This window comes from Opisthocomus hoazin, unplaced genomic scaffold (genome assembly GCF_030867145.1).
Source record: "Opisthocomus hoazin isolate bOpiHoa1 unplaced genomic scaffold, bOpiHoa1.hap1 HAP1_SCAFFOLD_56, whole genome shotgun sequence".
NCBI classification, from domain to species: Eukaryota; Metazoa; Chordata; class Aves; order Opisthocomiformes; family Opisthocomidae; genus Opisthocomus; species Opisthocomus hoazin.
In genome coordinates, this window is record NW_027448988.1 from 331647 (window position 1) to 352429 (window position 20783).

Sequence of the window (20783 nt, forward strand, 5' to 3'; positions counted from 1 at the left end):
TTTAGGATGGCTGAGGCAATTATTTGTTACAATGGTTTGGATCATAATGCTAGGTATCATTTTGTGTATTTTGATTAGGTGTAGCCTTTGGTGTTGCAGGAGTACGGGAGATTCTTATAGTGAATGGAAAAGGAACCAATTACGATGAAAGCTGGAGTCCAATAAGTATTTTGAGAAGATGCTGAATAATGATGTACTATAATAGAATTGAGTAGTAAAAGAATTTACTGACTTCTTTGAAAAGGGGGGACTGAAGGAGGAAGGGGTTAAAAGAGATTTTAACAGAAGTGGCATTACCTAATAGTTGCTATGCATTTAAAGAGAATTGATAGTGCCTATCTATTGTCTAAATTAACTGAAGCAGAGAGTCTGGCATCTCCATCCAAAGGGGTCAGTTCCTGACAGGGGCTGGGAGTCGCCTCGAACCGGTCAAGACCGGCCCTGCTGTGTGGATGGGAGCCAGGGGAGAACTGAGTTTGCGCAGAAACAAAGGGCCATCAGCGAACACCGTGATGAAGAGGATGGGCCTTCATCTTGTGACCCCCGACGACCACCACCAGGAGGCACTGCGCAAGCGCAGCTGGGAGGAGTCTATGGAAATTACTTCTTGGAACTAATTAAAATATGGAAATTATTTCTCGGAACTGATTTTGATATGCAATGAGGATAGATGCATATGTATAGGCGTATTGGGAAATGTAATGTATATGTAATATTTGATTGTATAAATTGAAGAGACACGTTGCTGCTCGGCGTGCACGACTTTGGTGGGACTGCCCCCCGTGCTGCCCGGCGCCGAATAAACATCCCTGCTTTGCAGTCTGACAGATTGGGGAGTCTGCTTTCCGCACGTCAACACTCTGCTTTTATCCATAACCCCCTGCAAAGTCTGCAAAGCAGCCACAGGCCGGGTCAGGGCAGAGCAGCCGGGGCCAGGCCGGGCGCCAGGGACGAGCCGGTGCCGCCCTCTGCCGTCACCCCGCCCCCCCGAACGCGCTCTTTTTGCAGCCAGGAGCCTGCTTTGGGCATTTTCCTGCCCTTGTTCGAGGGCTCCCGGCCCTCCCGACGGGCTCTCCGAGCCCCTCCCCGCCATGGCCCCGGCCCCGGCCCGCCCGCTCCCGCAGCGGCCGCATCCTCGCGCCGAGCCCCGCGCGCCCCCGCAGCGCCGTTCGGGTGGGCTCCGCTCCGCTCCCCCTCGCGCCCCGCAGCCGCGCGCTTAACGGACAGCCTCGCGTTCCACCGTGATCCGTTGCAACCGCGGGACGCGGCGGGACTCGAGCTCGGAACGCGGCCGCGGACAGACGGACGCTCGCCGCGCAGCCGCTCCCCACGGCCCGCCGGACCCCTTCGCCCGCCTCCCGCTGCCCCCCCGAAGCCGCCGGGACGGCGCCCGCCGCGTCCCCCGCGCCCTCGGCGCCTGCTCCGTCCCGCCCGGCCGCCCTCCGCCGCGGCCGCGCCTCCGCCCGCCGCTCCCCCTGTTGGCTCTGGCGGCGCTGGGCGGGCCGCCGCGGCTGGGCCTGCCATGGCGGCACCGCCTTCCGCCCGCGGGCGGCCCGCCCCCGGGCCCTGCTCCAGCCGGGGCCGGCCGGGCCCCGCCGAGCCCCCCGGGAGCCCGGCACCGCGCCCGGCAGCCGCCCCGCCGCCGCCGCCGCCGCCGCCGCCGCTGCCCCCCCCCGGCGCTGGCCCGCGCCCGCCGGGACCGGGTTACCGGTAGGCGGAGGGGCTCGGCAGAAGCCGGCAGCGGTTGCGAAACCGGGCGAGCGAGTCGGGACGCTGCCGGCGAACACCACCCCGTCGGCTCGTCCGCGTCCCGGGAGCGGCGGGGAGCTCGGCGGCGGGAAGCGGCAGCCCGGTAAGAGAGAAGCGGGCGGGTGCCGCCCTCCGGGGACGGCTGCGGGGCGGTTGGGGCCCCGGCGGAGCGCTGACGGCCGCCTCGCCCGCAGGGCAGGAGAAGGAGCCGCTGGAGCACCTGTACCGGGTGGGCTCGCTGCTGGGCTCCGGCGGCTTCGGCACCGTGTACGCGGCTGTCCGGCTCTCCGACGGCAGCCCGGTAAGTGGCGGGGACGGCGGCGAGGAGGAGGAGGAGGAGGAGGAGGAGGAGGAGGAGGAAGGAGGGGGAGAGGCGGCGGGGCGGGCGGCGTGCTCAGCCCGGCGCTGCCCTTGGCTTGCAGGTGGCCATCAAACACGTGCCCCGGGAGAGCATCGGCCGGTGGGGCGAACTGGTGAGTGGGGGGGGGCAGCGGGGCGGCAGCGGGGGGGATAGGCCGGGGCCCGGGAGGGGGGGAAGCGGGGGACGCGGAGCATCCCCGGGGCAGGGGGATGCCAGGACCGTTGGGACAGGGGAGGGGGGCACCACAGCATGCGTGGGGTCGGGAGATGCCAGGACTATTGGGGCCGGGCAGGGGGGAGTCACCGGGACTGAGAGATGCCAGGACCGTGGCGGCTGGTCAGGGGGGCACCGGGGGACGCAGAGCATCCCCGGGGCATGGCGATGCCCAGGACCATTGGGGCAGGGGAGGGGGGCACCGGAGCATCCCCGGGGCAGGGGGGGGCACTGGAGCATGCCTGGGGCAGGGCGATGCCAGGAGCGTTGGGGCCGGGCAGGGGGGGTCACGGGGACCGAGGGATGCCAGGACCGTTGGGGCCAGGCAGGGGGGCACCGGAGCATCCCAGGCAGGGGGTACCGGACCACCGGCGCAGCATCAGCCCCGCTGACAGCGTTGTGGTTCCCCCCGGCAGCCCTGTGGCACCCGTGTGCCGGTGGAGATTGTGCTCCTGAAGCAGGTGGGCTCCGGGTTCCGCGGCATCATCCAGCTCCTCGACTGGTACGAGCTGCCCGACTGCTACGTGCTGGTGCTGGAGCGTCCGGAGCCGTCGCAGGATCTCTTTGACTTCATCACAGAACGAGAGTTCCTGCCCGAGGATCTGGCTCGGGAGCTTTTCCGTCAGGTGCTGGAGGCCGTGCGACACTGCAACAACTGCGGCGTCCTGCACCGCGACATCAAGGACGAGAACATCATCGTCAACCTGGCCACCGGCGAGCTCAAGCTCATCGACTTCGGTTGCGGCACCTTCCTCAAGGACACCGTCTACACCGAATTTGACGGTGAGCCCACAGCCAGGAGGGTGCTGCCGGTACCGGGCACTGCACGGCCCAGCCTGCCCGGGCACCATTTGCTGGGGGGGGGAAGAAGAATTTTTAAACATTCAGCCGGCTGCCGAGCTGCGTTTTGGCCCGGGGTGGATGCTGTGAAACGGGAGCCAGCTCCCAGCGCTGCCAGCAGCCTGGGCCCCCCACCCTGCCCCGCGCTGGGGCGGGGGGAGCCCACCCAGCAGAACAACCGCCCCGGGGGGGGCTGCAAAGCCCCGCTCGCTCTGCAGCCACAGAAGGGACTGGGCTGCTCCGCTCCCTTTGATTGCCTTGGCTTATTTTTCTTTCATTTTTCAGCCAAGGCCAGGGGGGTTGGGAGGGGCAAGGCGTGGTTGTTCCCCACCCGTGGGGTGGTCTGGGGTTTTTTTCCCCCACCCTCGTGAGGGTCCGGCCTTCCCCGGGCGCGTGCTGACCTCTTCCGGCACCCGCGGCTGCTTTTTACAACCCAAAGTTTGTAAACAAGAGCCACGTGGTGACACCGGCTGTGTCCCGTGTCCCCGTCACCCCGCGTCCCCGGGGGTGAGGATGCTCGGGCCGGGAGCCCGCAGCGTCCGCCTGACAAGCTCCGCCTGTATCCCGCAGGAACGCGGGTGTACAGCCCGCCGGAGTGGGTGCGCTACCACCGCTACCACGGGCGCACGGCCACCATCTGGTCCCTGGGCGTGCTGCTCTACGCCATGGTCTGCGGGGACGTCCCCTTCGAGCAGGACGCCGACATCGCCCAGGGGCAGTTCTCCTTCCGGCGGAGGGTTTCCTCAGGTGGGTACACGGCTCCGCGGCGAGGGGGGGATCGCGGGTTTTGGGAGATGGCACCAGGCACATGAGCCTCCCGCTTTTATGGCTGTGGAGGAGGTTCATCTTCCGTGGCTGGAGGAGATGGCCCAGGAGGAGGTTCATCTCCCACGGTTAGTTGGATGAGGTGGCACATGTCCTCCCATCTTGCTCTCCAAAATGGATAATCACTTGGGAGGCTTGGGTGCAGCTCTGAGCACACTCAGTATGGCCTGGGCAGCGTGGACAGTGGCACAAGGTGGACAAGAGCCTTCTCTGCCTGACCGGCGGTTTCTGGTTTCTCTCCCCAGAGTGCCAGCAGCTCATCAGATGGTGTTTGTCCGTGTGCCCCTCGGACAGGCCAACTCTGGAAGACATCTTCCACCATCCTTGGCTGCAAGGCACTCACCTGCCCTAGGAGTCATCCGAGATCCACCTGCACAGTTGGATCCAGGAGCCTGGCAAGTAACAACCCCACACAGCTCCTGGCCATAAGAAGCAAAGAACACCAGATTTTTCTCCTCGTGAGCGTAGCACTGAGCAGGGATCATCAGATGGAAACGCGCACATCTTGTCCTGGAGCTGGGCTGGAGACCTGGTGGCCACCATCCAACCCAGCTGTCCTGGACTCCATCTGAATGACCCTGTCTCATCTGGTGTTTTGCCAGTCAATTTTTTTTTTTTTGAGTTTTGGTTCTGTGTTTGGAGGCTCCCGGGTGTCTTCCTGACCTGCTGAATTTTGGGACCGCGAGAGGATCAGACACCTTATTGCGAGAAAAGCTTCAGTGGGGCCGGGGGGGGGGCACTGGTTGGGGTGGAGAGCAGGAACCGCGGCCGAATGGCTGTCTCTTCTCCGCTGTCACCGTGCTCGAGTGCCTTCAGTTGCGATCTGGGCTGCGCTGGAGGAAATACTTGAATTTTCCTGCACTGCCGCTTTTCCAAGACTCGCCTGGCTATACCGTTCCTTTTCCCTTTTCAAGAAAAAACAGGTCAGAAGATGCTGGGGAGCCAAGCGGGCGATGGCTCGCCTCCTGTGCCTCCATCTCGCGGGGATCTTCTGGGGTTCTTTGCTTCTTTGTGCCCTCACGAATGCACAAACAGTGCAAAGCAGCAGAGCTAGAAACGTGTACAAAGTTATATAGGAGCAAAGTTTGATATCCAGTTGTTAATAGTGATAAGATTTTACATTGTTTCTCTTTTCCACTTTTTGTCGTTTAATTTATTTTCATGAATTTGTCTTTCTTTTTTTTTTTAACAAAGTTCTAGCCAGTAGGATAACTTATTTATTTATTTATAATTCCGGTGGGTTTCCAACCCACGCCTTGCTGCTACAGCTGCCGATGCCCCGGTTTTCCGTTCGGGTCTCCCCTCCGTGTCTGTCCTGTGTCCAGCCCCGGGCCCGCGGTGTTTCTGGCGGGTGTCTGGCGGAGGTGTGGAGCGCCTGCCTGCTCCCAGCTGTGCTGGGCACTGGGGTTTCCTTGCCACGGGCAGATCCGTTCGCAGCTGAGTTTTGGTTTTCCTCACAGGTGTCTTGTTCGGGGCTGGAGAGGAGGAGCCGGCCCGGGCTGTCTGCACTGTCGAGTCTTTACGTGTCACCAACTGCGGAGCCGGCGGGGATTTTTTTTTGTTAATAATGTTGTACAGGGGAATTCAGAAGTCTTATTTTTTTATGTGGTTTTAAATAAAAACAAACTACTTGATGTGATGGAGTCATTCTTGGTCAGAATCGAAAGTTGCCAGAGATCCTGGGCTCGCTCTGCAGATCCTGGGCTCGCTGCCACGGTCCTGGGCTCGCTGTGCCCCCCGAAGCACCCCCCTGTCCCTCGGCAGCGGGGGATGCAGAGGGAAGCAGCAGCCACAGGCCGGGTCAGGGCAGAGCAGCCGGGGCCAGGCCGGGCGCCAGGGACGAGCCGGTGCCACCCTCTGCCGTCACCCCGTCCCCCCGAACGCGCTCTTTTTGCAGCCAGGAGCCTGCTTTGGGCATTTTCCTGCCCTTGTTCGAGGGCTCCCGGCCCTCCCGACGGGCTCTCCGAGCCTCTCCCCGACCCCTCAGCGGGAGCCATCCGCCCGCCGAGCCAGGCACCAGCGCTGAGGGGCCGGCCAGAGCCCTGCGTGGCCGGGGCTGAGCTGGGGGGTGACAGCTGTCCCTTTCCCCATGTCCCCAGTGCCCGAGACGCCCCGAGGGACGCCCAGCTCCCCTCCTGCCATTGCCCGGCCCTTTGCAAATGGGGAAACTGAGGCACCGCGTGAGGCACGGGCTCACGGGCCATGGCCACACCGGCCACCCGACTGTGACAGAGGCGGCTGCGAAGTCACCGGGGGCCATCGCACGCTTCCCCCGGGAGCAGCAGGTCCCCATGTCCCCACGACGCCGGTGACAGCGGGGCCTGTCCCGCTCGGCCAGCCCGGCGCCATCGAGGCCCGGCGGCTGCCGGCCACCCCCGCCGCGGGGCTTCTCCTCAGGGCGTGCGAGGGACGGCAGCGCCCGCGGCGTTCCCGCCTCACCCGCGAGGTTCGGGGGCGGGGGGGGTGACATCTGTGGTTTGGGTTTTTTTTTCCCCAGTTTAGTCAGGGGCTAACGGGGTCCAGACACCGGTTTGCCCGCGATGAAGTAGCGGCAGCGCGGGATGAGGCGGCGGTGAAGGAAGGGGTTAAAGGGATTTTAACAGAAGTGGCATTACCTAATAGTTGCTGTGCATTTAAAGAGAGTTGATAGTGCCTATCTATTGTCTAAATTAACTGAAGCAGAGACTCCACAACCTCCCTGGGCAGCCTGGGCCAGGGCTCCGTCACCCTCAGAGGGAAGAAGTTCTTCCTCATGTTCAGACGGAACTTCCTGTGCCTCACTTTGTGCCCATTGCCCCTTGTCCTGTCACTGGGCACCACTGAAAAGAGCTTGGCCCCATCCTCCTGACACCCACCCTGCAGATATTTATAAGCATTTATTAGGTCCCCTCGCAGCCTTCTCCAGGCGGAACAAGCCCAGCTCCCTCAGCCTCTCCTTGTAGGAGAGATGTTCCAGTCCCCTCATCATCCTTTTAGCCCTCCGCTGGACTCTCTCCAGTAGCTCCTCATCTTTCTTGAACTGGGGAGCCCAGAACTGGACACAGTACTCCAGATGGGGCCTCACTAGGGCAGTGTAGAGGGGAAGGAGAACCTCCCTCGACCTGCTGGCCCACACTCTTCTTGATGCACCCCAGGATGCCACTGGCCTTCTTGGCAGCCAGGGCACGCTGCTGGGTCATGGTCAGCCTGTCGTCCACCAGGACACCCAGGTCCCTCTCCGCAGAGCTGCTCTCCAGCAGGGCCGCCCCAGCCTGTACTGGTGCCTGGGGTTGTTCCTCCCCAGCTGCAGGACCCTGCATTTGCCTTTGTTGAACCTCATCAGGTTCCTCTCTGGCCACCTCTCCAGCCTGTCCAGGTCTCGCTGAATGGCAGCACAGCCTGCTGGTGTATCCACCACTCCTCCCAGTTTGGTGTCATCAGCAAACTTGCTGAGGGTACACTCTAACTCTTCATCCGGGTCACTGATGAAGAAGTTAAACAAGGCCGGGCCCAGTGCTGACCCCTGGGGCACCCCACTGGTTACATGTTTGGTACAGAAGGGGAAGCGGACCTCCGCACAGCTGCATTCGGGCGGGTTTTATAATGCTGACTTCTGCACAGCTGCGTTCGGGCGGGTTTTGCACAGAAGCAGCAGGAGAAGGTAAGCGGACCTGCACGCAATTGCGTTTGAGTGGTTTTTGTATGAATGCTAACTGTAATTGTGTTTGGGTGGTTTTTATACGAATGTTAACTGAAGTGATAATATTATAATTTGAATACCCGGGGATTTTATGTTAAAAGTTTTGCCTTTGTGCGTGTGTATGTGTGGCTGAGACACAGCACTGCGGTGAAGTGAGTGGGAGTCCCGATCTGCGGTTCCGTAACTCCGCGAGGAGCACGGCCAGAGACGGGCAAAGTGCTTGGAATAATTATAAAGCCTGTAAATCTTGTGATGTGCAACTTGGGCTGCGGTAGTGCCTAATCACTCTCCTAAGTGACAGGGAGTGGGAACTGGTTAATTATTAAAGTGGCAGAGCAAAAGAAATCACTCCTTAGGGGGTTTGGGCTCGAACCTTGGGAGTATTTGAATGAGGGGGGGAATTGGATACAAAGGGGAGAAGAGAGATTTTATTGGAAAGGGGCATACGTGACTCCCGCCGGGTGGCAGGTAGCCTTAGATTGGGAACAACCTCCAGAAATCCTTACAAGTCCTGGGGTTGGGGGGCAAGCAGGAATAATTCCCTGCTTCGCACGTGGGCTAGCTCCTAGATTATATCAGAATTGGCACCAAGCTTGGGTCCTGTTGAAGTGTAAATCTTGTGATAAAAAGAGGTCCTGTGTATCTAGGAGGCGAGGAGCGCAGTGTCCTAAGTGCCTTCCCCGGACCCCACGGTTTTATAGCTGGGAAAGGTAGTGAAGCTGGTGCGTGGAAGGGAAAATTTGATTCCGGAAATTTGGGACGTGGGGGAGAAAGATTGGGAAGAAACTATAGTGAATTGTAAGAAGCGATTCGCGTGGAAACTTATTAAAAGAATAGCAAAAGGCAAGTTAAAGGGGCAATAAGTCGCGAAATGGGTAACAATCAGGGAGGAGTTTTGAAAAAGAGTCCTTTAGGCTGTGTGCTCACTCACTGGAAAGACATTGCTGGGACCGGAGGCACGGAAAGTAAAAGGACCCTTATCAAATATTGCAATTAATAGTGGCCTCTACATAAATTGGAAGATGGGGCCAAGTGGCCATTAAACGGGTCAATAGATTATAATACTCTCTTGCAATTAATGCTGTTTTTAAGGAGAGAAGGAAAACGGGATGAGGTTTCATACGCAGATACGGAAACCATCCGGAGTGGCAAAGGGACTGTGGAATGATACCACCACAGGACCCCACGGTACTCGCACTCGAGCAAGAAAATGATAAAGAACTCGGGGGAAAACTGAGGCGGTGTTGTTCGGCATGTAGCATTCGGCAAAGATGTACTAAAGCTGACAAAATTCACCAGGCACCAGAACAAGATCTGACTGACTTGTTTAAGCCTCCTCCTCAACCACAGGAACCGGATGCGAACTCGGATGAAATTCCCACTCCTTCAGACAGCCCTGTATCTTCCCGGACTAGGAAGAAATTCGCTACAATGGTCTTACAAGCACCTCTCCAAGAGGCAGTAGGACTTGATGGTGGAACTATGCTAATCAAAATACCTTTTTCCACCACCGATTTAGACGCCTGGAAAAAGGTAGCCCGGGAACATCGGGTCGACCCAGTGGGTGTCGCTAAACACTTTCAATTCATAATGAAACAACATAATCCAGATTGGAATGATATACAATTACCATTAGAATATGTAACCGATACAGAGAAACAGTTTAATTCTAAAAACTGCAGGTGATCTGGCTGAAGATCACTATAAGACTGCGGAAGGTGATGTTAAGGATTATTTCCCCCTCCAAGACCCAAAGTGGGATGCTAACAGGTCTGCTCATACGGAGAGACTGCAGGCATACCAAGAGTGGATTTTTAAAGGAATGGAAAGTGCCATTCCCAGAACTATCAAGTGGTCAGCATTATATGCAGTTAAACAGGGTCCTTCCAAGTCCCCATCCCAATTCCTGGATCGACTGAGGGATGTAATGCGCCGTAACACACCGCTGGACCCTGGGTCAGAGGTAGGGATACAACAACTAGTCTCCCTATTTTTGGGTCAGTCTACGGGAGACACTAGGTGCAAACTCCAGAAGTTGCATCCTACAAAAAGGAGGAACTTAAAAGTCCTGCTGGATGAAGCATGGAGAGTGTTTAGCAATAGAGAAGAGGGATGCAGGCAAGGCCAGAGAATAGTGACAGTTGTTAGGGAAGAGGAAGGAAGAAGGCCTAGACAGGAATTGTCCCGGTTGGGTAAAGACCAACGTGCGCTGTGTAAAAGATTTGGTCATTGGAAAAGGGAATGTCCAAAAAATAAGGAAAAGGGACGAGGCCGCCAGATAGAAAAAATAGCCCATGTAAAGGAAGATTGACGGGGACCTGTGGAATCCACCCTAGCGGATCCACTGGTTATAATGAAGCTAGGGAAGGAACGAGAGGTAGAATTTTTGGTTGACATGGGGGCAACATACTCACTTTTGAATCAAGCCTTGATGCCCCTGGGGAGTGACTATATCGTGGTAAAAGGGGCAACTGGCCAAAGTGAAAAGGCATACTTTTGTAAACCTTTGAAGTATAAATTAGGAAAACAATGGGGCATCCACAAATTCTTGTATATGCCCAACTCCCCAAAGGCACTTCTGGGAAGGGATTTGTTGGAACAACTGGGTGCAAAAATTACATTTGAAAAAGGAGAAATTACTCTGGAGGTAAAGGATCCACAATATATTCAGGTACTGAGTCTATTTCTAACCAGTCCTCCCACAGAAGGAAAAATTCCCGAGGAGATCCTAAACCAGGTGTACCCTGGGGTATGGGCCACTGATGTCCCTGGAAGAGCAAAGAATGCTCCACCCGTTGAAGTCAGACTCAAAGAAGGCCGGCAACTGGTAAGAGTTAAGCAATATCCCCTAAGACAGGAAGATAAAGAAGGAATCCGGCCAGAGATAGAAAGATTTTTACAATTAGGATTATTGAAAGAGTGCAAGTCGGATTTTAACACCCCTATACTACCTGTCTGTAAATCTGACGGGTCGTATTGGGTGGTCCAGGATTTGCGAGCCACAAACAAAATAACAGAGGACCTCTACCCAGTAGTAGCAAACCCATATACTTTGTTGACCGTATTGGCTCCCAAATTAACCTGGTTTACTGTTTTAGATTTGAAAGATGCCTTCTTTTGCCTCCCTCTCCATGAAGCCAGTCAGAAATTATTTGCATTTGAATGGGAGAACCCCAAAAGTGGTCGAAAGACTCAGCTCACTTGGACGGTGCTGCCACAAGGATTTAAGAACAGTCCTACCATCTTCGGTAATCAACTTGCAAAAGACTTGGAGTCCTGGGAAATCCCGTCTGAAGAAGGGAAATTACTACAGTGTGGTTGTATCACTTGGACGGTGAGTCTACTAAATTTCTTGGGCTCCAAGGGTACCGGGTATCTAAAAAGAAGGCCCAGATAATGCAGCGTGAGGTGATTTACGTGGGCTATGAGATTAGTGCTGGACAAAGAACTCTGGGACAGGCCCGTAAAGAGGCAATATGCCAAACTCCGAGACCTCAGACAGTGAAAGAGCTACGGACTTTCTTGGGAATGACCGGCTGGTGCCGGCTGTGGATTTATAATTATGGACTGCTTGTTAAACCACCGTATGCACTAACAGCTGCTGGACAAAATCACCTTGAATGGAACAAGGAGACCACGCAAGCCTTTGAACTACTGAAAAAGGCTCTGATGTCGGCCCTTGCCCTAGGGCTCCCAGATGTGAGTAAGCCGTTTTTCCTTTTCTCTCACGAAAAGCAGGGGATTGCTCTGGGGATATCAGCACAAGATCTGGGTCCGTATCGACGAGCAGTTGCCTATCTCTCCAAACAACTGGATGCAACTGCAAAGGGTTGGCCTGGATGCCTGCGAGCAGTTGCAGCTGTAATATTAAATATACAGGAAGCCCGAAAATTTACCTTGGGCCAGAAAATGACTGTCTTGGTGTCCCACACGGTATCCACAGTATTGGAAGCAAAAGGAGGACACTGGCTTTCTCCACAAAGATTCCTGAGATATCAGGCTATACTGGCAGAGCAGGATGATGTGGAGATTACAGTTACTAACAATGTCAATCCAGCTTCCTTTCTCAGTGGAAACACAGGAGAACCAGTGCATCATGACTGCTTGGAGACCACTGAAACAACCTATGCAAGTCGCCCGGATTTGAGAGACAGCCCTATGGAAAACGGAGAAAACTGGTTCACAGATGGAAGCAGCTATGTTCTGAGTGGCAGGAGACACGCGGGGCACGCTATTACCACCAGTCAAGAAATCACAGAGTCAGGACCTTTGCCCATAAACACCTCCATGCAAAAGGCAGAGATAATTGCTTTAACCCGTGCCTTGGAATTGGCCCAAGGCAAAGTGGTGAATATATACACAGACTCGAAGTGTGCCTTCGGAGCTGTGCATGCGCACGGAGCGATCTGGAAGGAAAGAGGACTATTGAACTCTCAAGGGAAAAACATCAAACATGCAGAAGAAATTCTGAAACTACTGGAGGCAGTTCAACTCCCCGAGAAAGTGGCAATCATGCATATTAAGGCGCACCAGAAAGTGAGCTCAGAATTCACAGAATCACAGAATAGTAGGGGTTGGAAGGGACCTCTGTGGGTCATCTAGTCCAACCCCCCTGCTGAAGCAGGGTCACCTACAGTAGGCTGCACAGGATCTTGTCCAGGCGGGTCTTGAATATCTCCAGAGAAGGAGACTCTACAACCTCCCTGGGCAGCCTGTTCCAGTGCTCCGTCACCCTCAGAGAGAAGAATTTCCTCCTCATGTTCAGACGGAACTTCCTGTGCCTCACTTTGTGCCCATTGCCCCTTGTCCTGTCACTGGGCACCACTGAAAAGAGCTTGGCCCCATCCTCCTGACACCCACCCTTCAGATATTTGTAGGCATTTATAAGGTCCCCTCGCAGCCTTCTCTTCTTCAGGCTGAACAAGCCCAGTTCCCTCAACCTCTCCTCGTAGTGGAGATGCTCCAGTCCCCTCACCATCCTTGTAGCCCTCCGCTGGACTCTCTCCAGTAGCTCTTCATCCTTCTTGAACTGGGGAGCCCAGAACTGGACACAGTACTCCAGATGAGGCCTCACCAGGGCAGTGTAGAGGGGAAGGAGAACCTCCCTTGTCCTGCTGGCCACACTCTTCTTGATGCACCCCAGGATCCCATTGGCTTTCTTGGCAGCCAGGGCACACTGCTGGCTCATGGTTAACCTGTCATCCACCAGGACACCCAGGTCCCTCTCCGCAGAGCTGCTCTCCAGCAGGTCCACCCCAAGCCTGTACTGGTGCATGAGGTTGTTCCTCCCCAGGTGCAGGACCCTGCACTTGCCCTTGTTGAACCTCATCAAATTGGAAAAAGGAAACGAGCTGGCGGACAGAGAGGCAAAACAGGTGGCTAAAACGGAGGGAAGAACTGAAGGGGCTTTAATCCCTGATGGACGAGTCTCCCTAGAAGGTAAGCCAGAATATACTAAGGAAGATCAGAAACTTATTACAGATTTAGAAGGGTCATAGAATGAGGAGGGGTGGGCTCAAACCCCATAGGGAAAACTAATCATTCCCTCCTGTCTGATATGGCATCTGGTAAGGGAAGAACATAGGAAAAGGCACTGGGGGACAGAGGCTCTGTATAAACATCTAATTAGAGAGATTGTGGCCAGAAACCTATACACCACGGTGAGACAGCTGACTCAGCAGTGCGATCTTTGCCTCCAGACTCATCCAAAAAATAACCCTAAACCAGAAATGGGTCAGACTGGAAAAGGTAATGGGCCTGGACAACAATGGCAAATTGATTTCACGGAACTCCCAAGAAAAGCGGGGTACCGATATCCACTGGTATTAACCGATACCTTTTCAGGTTGGCCGGAGGCATTCCCAACCAGGACAGCTAAAGCTCGGCAAGTAACTAAAGTATTAATACAAGAGATAATATCACATTTTGGGGTTCCAGCAACTATGTCTTCTGATAGGGGACCACATTTTGTTTCAAAAATACTACAACAAACTAGCCGTCACCTGGGTATAGATTGGCAACTCCACACCCCATACCGCCCTCAGTTGAGCGGCCAAGTGGAGAAAATGAACCACTTCATCAAGCAACAAATTGTGAAATTAGGGCAAGAAGCAAATTTGGCATGGCCTCAGTCCCTCCCTCTAGCCCTCCTGTGTATACGGACAAGGCCAAGGGCAAGGGAGGGACTGAGCCCCTTTGAGATCCTGTATGCACGACCCTACGGGATACAGAAGGGGATATCCACGCAAATTGGGGATGAAATTATGACTTCTTATTTGGTGGCATTGAGCAAACAATTAAGCAAAATCAGGAAACATGTGGTTGGAACCCGGGGGAGGGGTCTAGATGGACCTGTACTTAATATACACCCTGGAGATTATGTATATATAAAGTCTCTTGCAGAAAAAACTTCAGAGCCACAGTGGGAAGGACCATACCAAGTACTGCTCACCTCCTTCACGGCCATCAGGATCAAGGAACAGAACGCCTGGATTCATCACACCAGAGTCAAAAGGGCACCTAAACAGCCACGGGCATCGCGAGAAATTGGACCCTTGAAGCTCAAAGTATCAAGGCATTGATAAAAATTGTATTTTTAGGATGGACATTACCTAGAGGGGAAGCCTGGAGCCAAAACACCTATTTACAAATAACTGAAAATATGTCAAGAATACTGAACTTATCCGATTGTTGGATATGCAATACTCTCCCTCGGGGTGGGCTACAACTCCCTTTAATAGGAATATCGACTAGAAATTGGGCCATTTACACTAATGGAATGAACAGGAACGGATCACGTGTGTATGGGAAGGGGAATGCAAGAGAAGGACCAAGTTTTGACCTAGACCTCCCGCTCTCAGAAAAGGTAGTGATTTTGGGTCGTTGTTTAGGATTCGAAGACAAAACATGGATAGATATGAAAGACTGTCCTGCTGCCAAAGATTTAGGGACTTTTGATGCGGAAAGACTGAAACAGATTAAACTTGACTTCAAGTTTATACCTCATTCAAACACCAAGAAAGGAAAAAGGTAGGGAAGATGGTAGAGAACAGAACAAGGGTCCAAGATGCAACATGGGACCTGGATATTGGTGGCTTTGCGGTGACGGAAGGGCTAGAAAGAGCTTACCTTTAAGCTGGAAAGGACATTGTACTAGAGCGTACCTTACGCCTGGAGCAAGCATTCACAAAGGTACCTCCCCTCTTACGGGACTTTTAAGAACCCCCTGGATTCGTTTTAAGAGAGCGGAGAATCCGTTGGTAATTCGAGGCACTGGCTTTCATAGCTTTGTACGATGGTTAATCCCCTCTTTGGGAGTAAGCGAGTTAGAGAAAGCTATAGTTAATATATCGGCTACTGTCGAAACTCCGGAAAATTTAACATTGGATGCCATACCAGGAATACAATTAGAAGTAGAATCTTTAAGCAAGGTGGTAAAGCAAAATCGAATGGGATTAGCTATGCTTTTAGCTGAGGAAGGAGGATTGTGCCTGGTTATTAATCAAACCTGTTGCACCTATGTAAACCAGAATAAAAGAATAGAAACAGATTTGAATGAAATCTGGGAAAAGACCAAGGTGTTACATCGTTGCCCAAGATGATACATCCTGGGGTTTCTCGGAAATATGGGAAAAACTCACCTCTTAGTTACCTAATTTAGGATGGCTGAGGCAATTATTTGTTACAATGGTTTGGATCATAATGCTAGGTATCATTTTGTGTATTTTGATTAGGTGTAGCCTTTGGTGTTGCAGGAGTACGGGAGATTCTTATAGTGAATGGAAAAGGAACCAACTACAATGAAAGCTGGAGTCCAATAAGTATTTTGAGAAGATGCTGAATAACGATGTACTATAATAGAATTAAGAGTAGTAAAAGAATTTACTGACTTCTTTGAAAAGGGGGGACTGAAGGAGGAAGGGGTTAAAAGGGATTTTAACAGAAGTGGCATTACCTAATAGTTGCTGTGCATTTAAAGAGAATTGATAGTGCCTATCTATTGTCTAAATTAACTGAAGCAGAGAGTCTGGCATCTCCATCCAAAGGGGTCAGTTCCTGATAGGGGCTGGGAGTCGCCTCGAACCGGTCAAGACCGGCCCTGCTGTGTGGATGGGAGCCAGGGGAGAACTGAGTTTGCGCAGAAACAAAGGGCCATCAGCGAACACCGTGATGAAGAGGATGGGCCTTCATCTTGGGACCCCCGACGACCACCACCAGGAGGCACTGCGCAAGCGCAGCTGGGAGGAGTCTATGGAAATTACTTCTTGGAACTGATTATAATACGGAAATTATTTCTCGGAACTGATTTTGATATGCAATGAGGATAGATGCATACATATAGGTGTATTGGGAAATCTAATGTATATGTAATATTCGATTGTATAAATTGAAGAGACACGTTGCTGCTCGGCGCGCACGACTTTGGTGGGACTGCCCCCCGTGCTGCCCGGCGCCGAATAAACATCCCTGCTTTACAGTCTGACAGATTGTGGAGTCTGCTTTCCACACGTCAACACTCTGTTTTTATCCATAACACCCTGCAAAGTCTGGCCTACGTGCTCAGCTCAGCTCCAGACAGACCACAAGACCAGTGTGACAGTCCAGTGAATGTTAAACCAGAAGACAAACACTCACAGCAAGAGCATTTAGAAATTATGCCCGTTCTGACACTGCCTAGACAAATCTGGTGAGGAGAATGCCTACCTGAAAAGAGGAATCCCCACCACAGAGTGAATGTCATTAAGATGTACAAAGATTGGAAAGAGGAAAAAAATTACATTAGAAACCCTCAACGTGAAACAGCAACAGCTTTAACTCATTTAAACCAGACACAGAAGATGTTTCTACAAACGTCTGATCCTACTTTTTAAGAACAAAAATGCACACTTTCGACAATTGTGATTAGCTGGAAGAAATCACACTAGGTAACCTGAAGGCCACTTTAAAGAGGATTTAATATCCAAGCAAGCAGGGAGGGGGATTTTGTCAGCCAGGAATCCATCAGCAAGCACTTGAATCTAAGGGAGCCGAGTTTTGTAACACTGAATGGGTATTTTTAATTATAAAACCACTCACTCTAAGCAGGAGAAGATTCTTCACACTATGCTAGCTACTAGCACTGAGCTGTTCACACATACACCCCCTTTTCAAAAAAACACACAAAACCCCAAAACAAACCCCCATCAAAAAATGAGTGCCACCAAGCCATATTTCAGATGGAAGGCAGGTGTGGGTCATCCTTGCAGAATTACAGGCACCTCAAAGAAATCGTCCTCCTATGCCGTTCAGAGCATCCCAAAAGCAGACTGAGCTCCCCAACGCGTCTTGCATGACCGCAGTCCCTCCCCGGGAAGCCCACAGAGAAACACGATGCTTTTGAAACGTCCCAGTCCTCAGCACCTGAACGTTTTCAGAGCAAAAATGTGGACAAGACCAAGAGCCCCACTTGAGGCTCAGCAAAGCCGTATTTGATGCAGAGCCTGGGAAAACCGGAGCCAGTGGATGAACTCGGAGCTTTCACAGGCGGCCTCAGCATCAGTGCTGAGAGCAGCTTCCACACGCCAAGCACAGGCATGGAGAAACAGCTTGTCACGAGCAGCCGGTCCTCTCCGAGGTCTCCAGACAGCTTGGCACCAGGGAGGGTTCCTTAAGCAAGCTGCTTGTTCGGGAGAGGGTCTAGGAGGAGGCTCTCCCACCATGGGCATTCTCAAGTCCAGTTCCTCGAGAACATGGCCTTGCTGCCCGCTCTCTTCCCCTACAGAGGCTGAACCAGCTGCCCAGTGGCTCGGGCCATCTCCGTTTTCAGCGGAGCCCAGCAGTCCGTAAGCATCCCAAGACGGCGCCTGTGTGGATCCTGCCCCTCTCGTACAGGCCCACGCTGGCCGGGCTGGTGTTTGAGGGCTCTGGACGGCACGCACACAGCACCTACCAAAAAGCTCTGCTCAGCGCTACCAGATCATTTCTAGCTCAACTCAGCGGCACAAAGACAAACAGGGAGAGGCCACGGCCCCACGTGCAAAGGGAGCAGAACACACAGCAAAAGATGTCAGGGGCAACCCTGGAAGCAGCCACAGGCCGTCCACCACGACCTCCAGATCGGGGTCCCGCAGCTCAGCCCGCCACCCACACTGCTTCGAGAGCGCTGCGCCAGCGGCTCTTCCCATCTCCTGCGAGGGGAGAGAACAGGCACAGGCAGCAGAAATAACGGGGTCAAGAAAACTACAGATCACAGCCTTGCCTGCACCATCCTCACAAACACCTGGGGAGAGAAAGGGTCTCTTTTATCCCTACAAGAACATTGGTACAAAGACCAGAAGAGGCACCCCAGGGCACAGCCAGCGAGCCAGGGGCAGAGCAGAGGCACGGCAGGACAAAACGACGGTCACTCAGCTCCAGCGCAGGAGGCCGAAGTTCAAGTCCTGCCCAAGCTACAACAAAAGCTGTCATCGCTTTAGAATTGTGTATCGCGCACAAAATATTTCTGGCGCCTGTAACCCAGATAACCTAAGAGCAAACTTGTGAAGGCACAACTGCAACTCACGATTTTAATGCTGTTAGGGCATCCAGAAAGCTCTGAACACCTTCAGAGCAGGAGAGCTCTTCGAGTAAGAGAAATCTGCATAAATTGCAGACACACAGGGTTTCTTTTCGATTTTTTTTTCCTTTTCCTCACAGTAGAAAGATACTGTAGATGGGTGAAGTGCTGCATGGAAAGGGCCCCTGGAGGTGTCTGTGCCACCACCCTCTCCCAGCCACTAATGCCATCTGGCCCCCAGGGCACCTCCCAGGGCTGCACCACCCTCCTGGGGAACAAGTTCTCCCCAACACCCACCCAGAGCACAGCGAAGCTGCACATTCTGCCTTTTGCCCCATCTTCTCCACTGTCTGCCACAACTGAGAGGAATCCGGCTCCATTGTCCTCGCAATGGCCCTTTAAGCACCTGCAAACCACCATCAGATCACTCCTCAGGCTCCACGAGCCCGGCCACCCCAACCTCTTGCCTTTACTTGTCCACAATAACAGGCATTGATTGGAAACAAATTCAGGGTAACAGTGCCCACAAATTAACAACAGCCCTTGGATTTCTACTTGTTTAAGGTAAATGCAGGTTAAGGGCTTTTCTGAGAAAATGCAGAAAAAGCTTCAATCCGCTTGCTGTTCTAAAACAGACAACACACAGCTGAAATGACAAATGAACTACACATCTCTCTTCCCCTTCGCTACCTTCTTCTAACACGCAGACACTTTAGCATAGAGCGTACCTGTGAAGGAAGTATTCTGGCAATCGCCCTGCGACAGCGACGAGAAACTCCGAAACTGCTGCCAAGCTGCTCATTCGCAGCAGGTTTCTCCCCCCTGCTTCTGGAAGGGTCTCCTAAGGAAGCCTGGCTTGCAGCCCGGCAGCCCAGAGGGCTCTTTCTCTCTGGTCCCACACACCTCTCTCCAGCTTCCACTCAACCCTCCTCAGGCACGGGCTCTCTCACCTGTTCCATTTGCTGCCTTTTCGCTGCAGGATTTGTCTCTTCTGCCGATTTCCTCTGCAGAGGCAAGCGGTCTTCTGGAGAGACGCTGTCTTTCTTCCCCTCACACCCGTGAAGGTTTCTCCAGGTGGAGAGAACATCCAGCCAATACCTTGGCTCCTCAGTGACAAGGCTTTGAACCTCATGCAGCATTTTCCCTGGAAGAAAAAGCAGCTTCAGGTTCAGTAGTTCAGGCTCAGCATTTGGTTTTCCTGCAGACCGAGAACAGCTGTTAGCAGAGACCGTGTTCAGATTTCATTGATGTGTGAGCCCAGGAACCGCAGCAGCAGCCATCACAGGCACAGCTGAGCTCTCAGCGCCCACCTACCCCCCAGCAGAGACCCAGCCCTCCCTCTGGTTACGAGCTCTGCGGAACCAAGAGTAAATCGTGCAGGGGTCGAACTCTGCACAAGAATTCAGCAGCCCTAGAAACCAGCCCAGCCCTGAGAGTCACTCCCAGGGACGGAGGACCAGCCTAACGCACCATCCTCCCCGAAAGCCCTTGGTCCAGGATGAGAGATGTGGGGCACTTTCCAGGGCTGAAACACAGACACGAACGTGAATCGCACTGATCCAGCCGGGGCCTCCCGCGCCCGCCCTGCCCGCAGCCCGGGGGGGGCCGGGCCGCGCCTCCGCTCCCGGCCCCCGCCCGCGGCGCCGGCTCCGCAGCAGCGGAACAGCCGCTCCCCGCAGCCGGGTCTCCGCCGCTACCCCCGCCGCCCCGCGCTGGACAAGACCTTTCCCGGCCGCAGCCCGCCCCGGAGAGCCGCACACCCAGCCCCGCCGCCGAGGCGCTTCGGGCGGGCCCCTCCCGCAGCCCCGCAGCCCGCGGGGAGGGGGGCGGCGCGGCCCCGCGGCTCGGCCGAGCGGAGACGGCCCGGCCCTGGGGGGCCCTTCCCGCCCCGGCCCCGGCCCCGGCCCCGGCCCGCGGGACCCCCGCAGGCGGCGGCACCGCCCGCGCCGCGCCCGCCCGGCTCCGGGGCGCCCGGCGAACGGGGCCGCGCTCCCCGCCGCTCCGCACCGCACCGCAACGGGCCGGGCGGGCTCCGGCGCCCGCGGCCCCCGCGCCGGGAGAGGCTCCGGCCCCCCCCGCCGCCATCTCGGCCCCCCCGCCGGGACCGGGCCTTGACGGGCGGCAGCGGCCCCGGGGCGCGGAGGCGGTGTCCGCACCCAGGCGGCGGGGGAGGGCGATCCGCTGGCACCCCCACCCCCCGCCCCGGGAGCGGGTCAGCAGCCGCGGCCCGGGGGAAGCGCCGGGAGGGCGCGGGGGCTGTCAGCTGCCCCCCACGGGCGACCTTCTGTGGCCCCGCAGGCACCTGCGGGGGTTTGACCGGGGGCAGGCGGGGGCTGGAAACCCGACGGGACAGCCGCTGGGACAGAGAAGGGGGGGACGGGCCGGCGGGGCGAGCACCGGCACCGCCGGCAGCAGCAGCTGAGCCCCGCGAGCGGCAGCAGGAGCAGCCTCCTGTACGGGGGGGGGGGGAAGCCCCCATCCCTGGGGCCAAACCCCCTCCGGCTGCTGCGGCAGAGCGGCCGAGGAACAAACTCAGCTCCCTCGGCCAGCGGGGGAGATGGGGGGAGGGTGCGCGCTGGCTC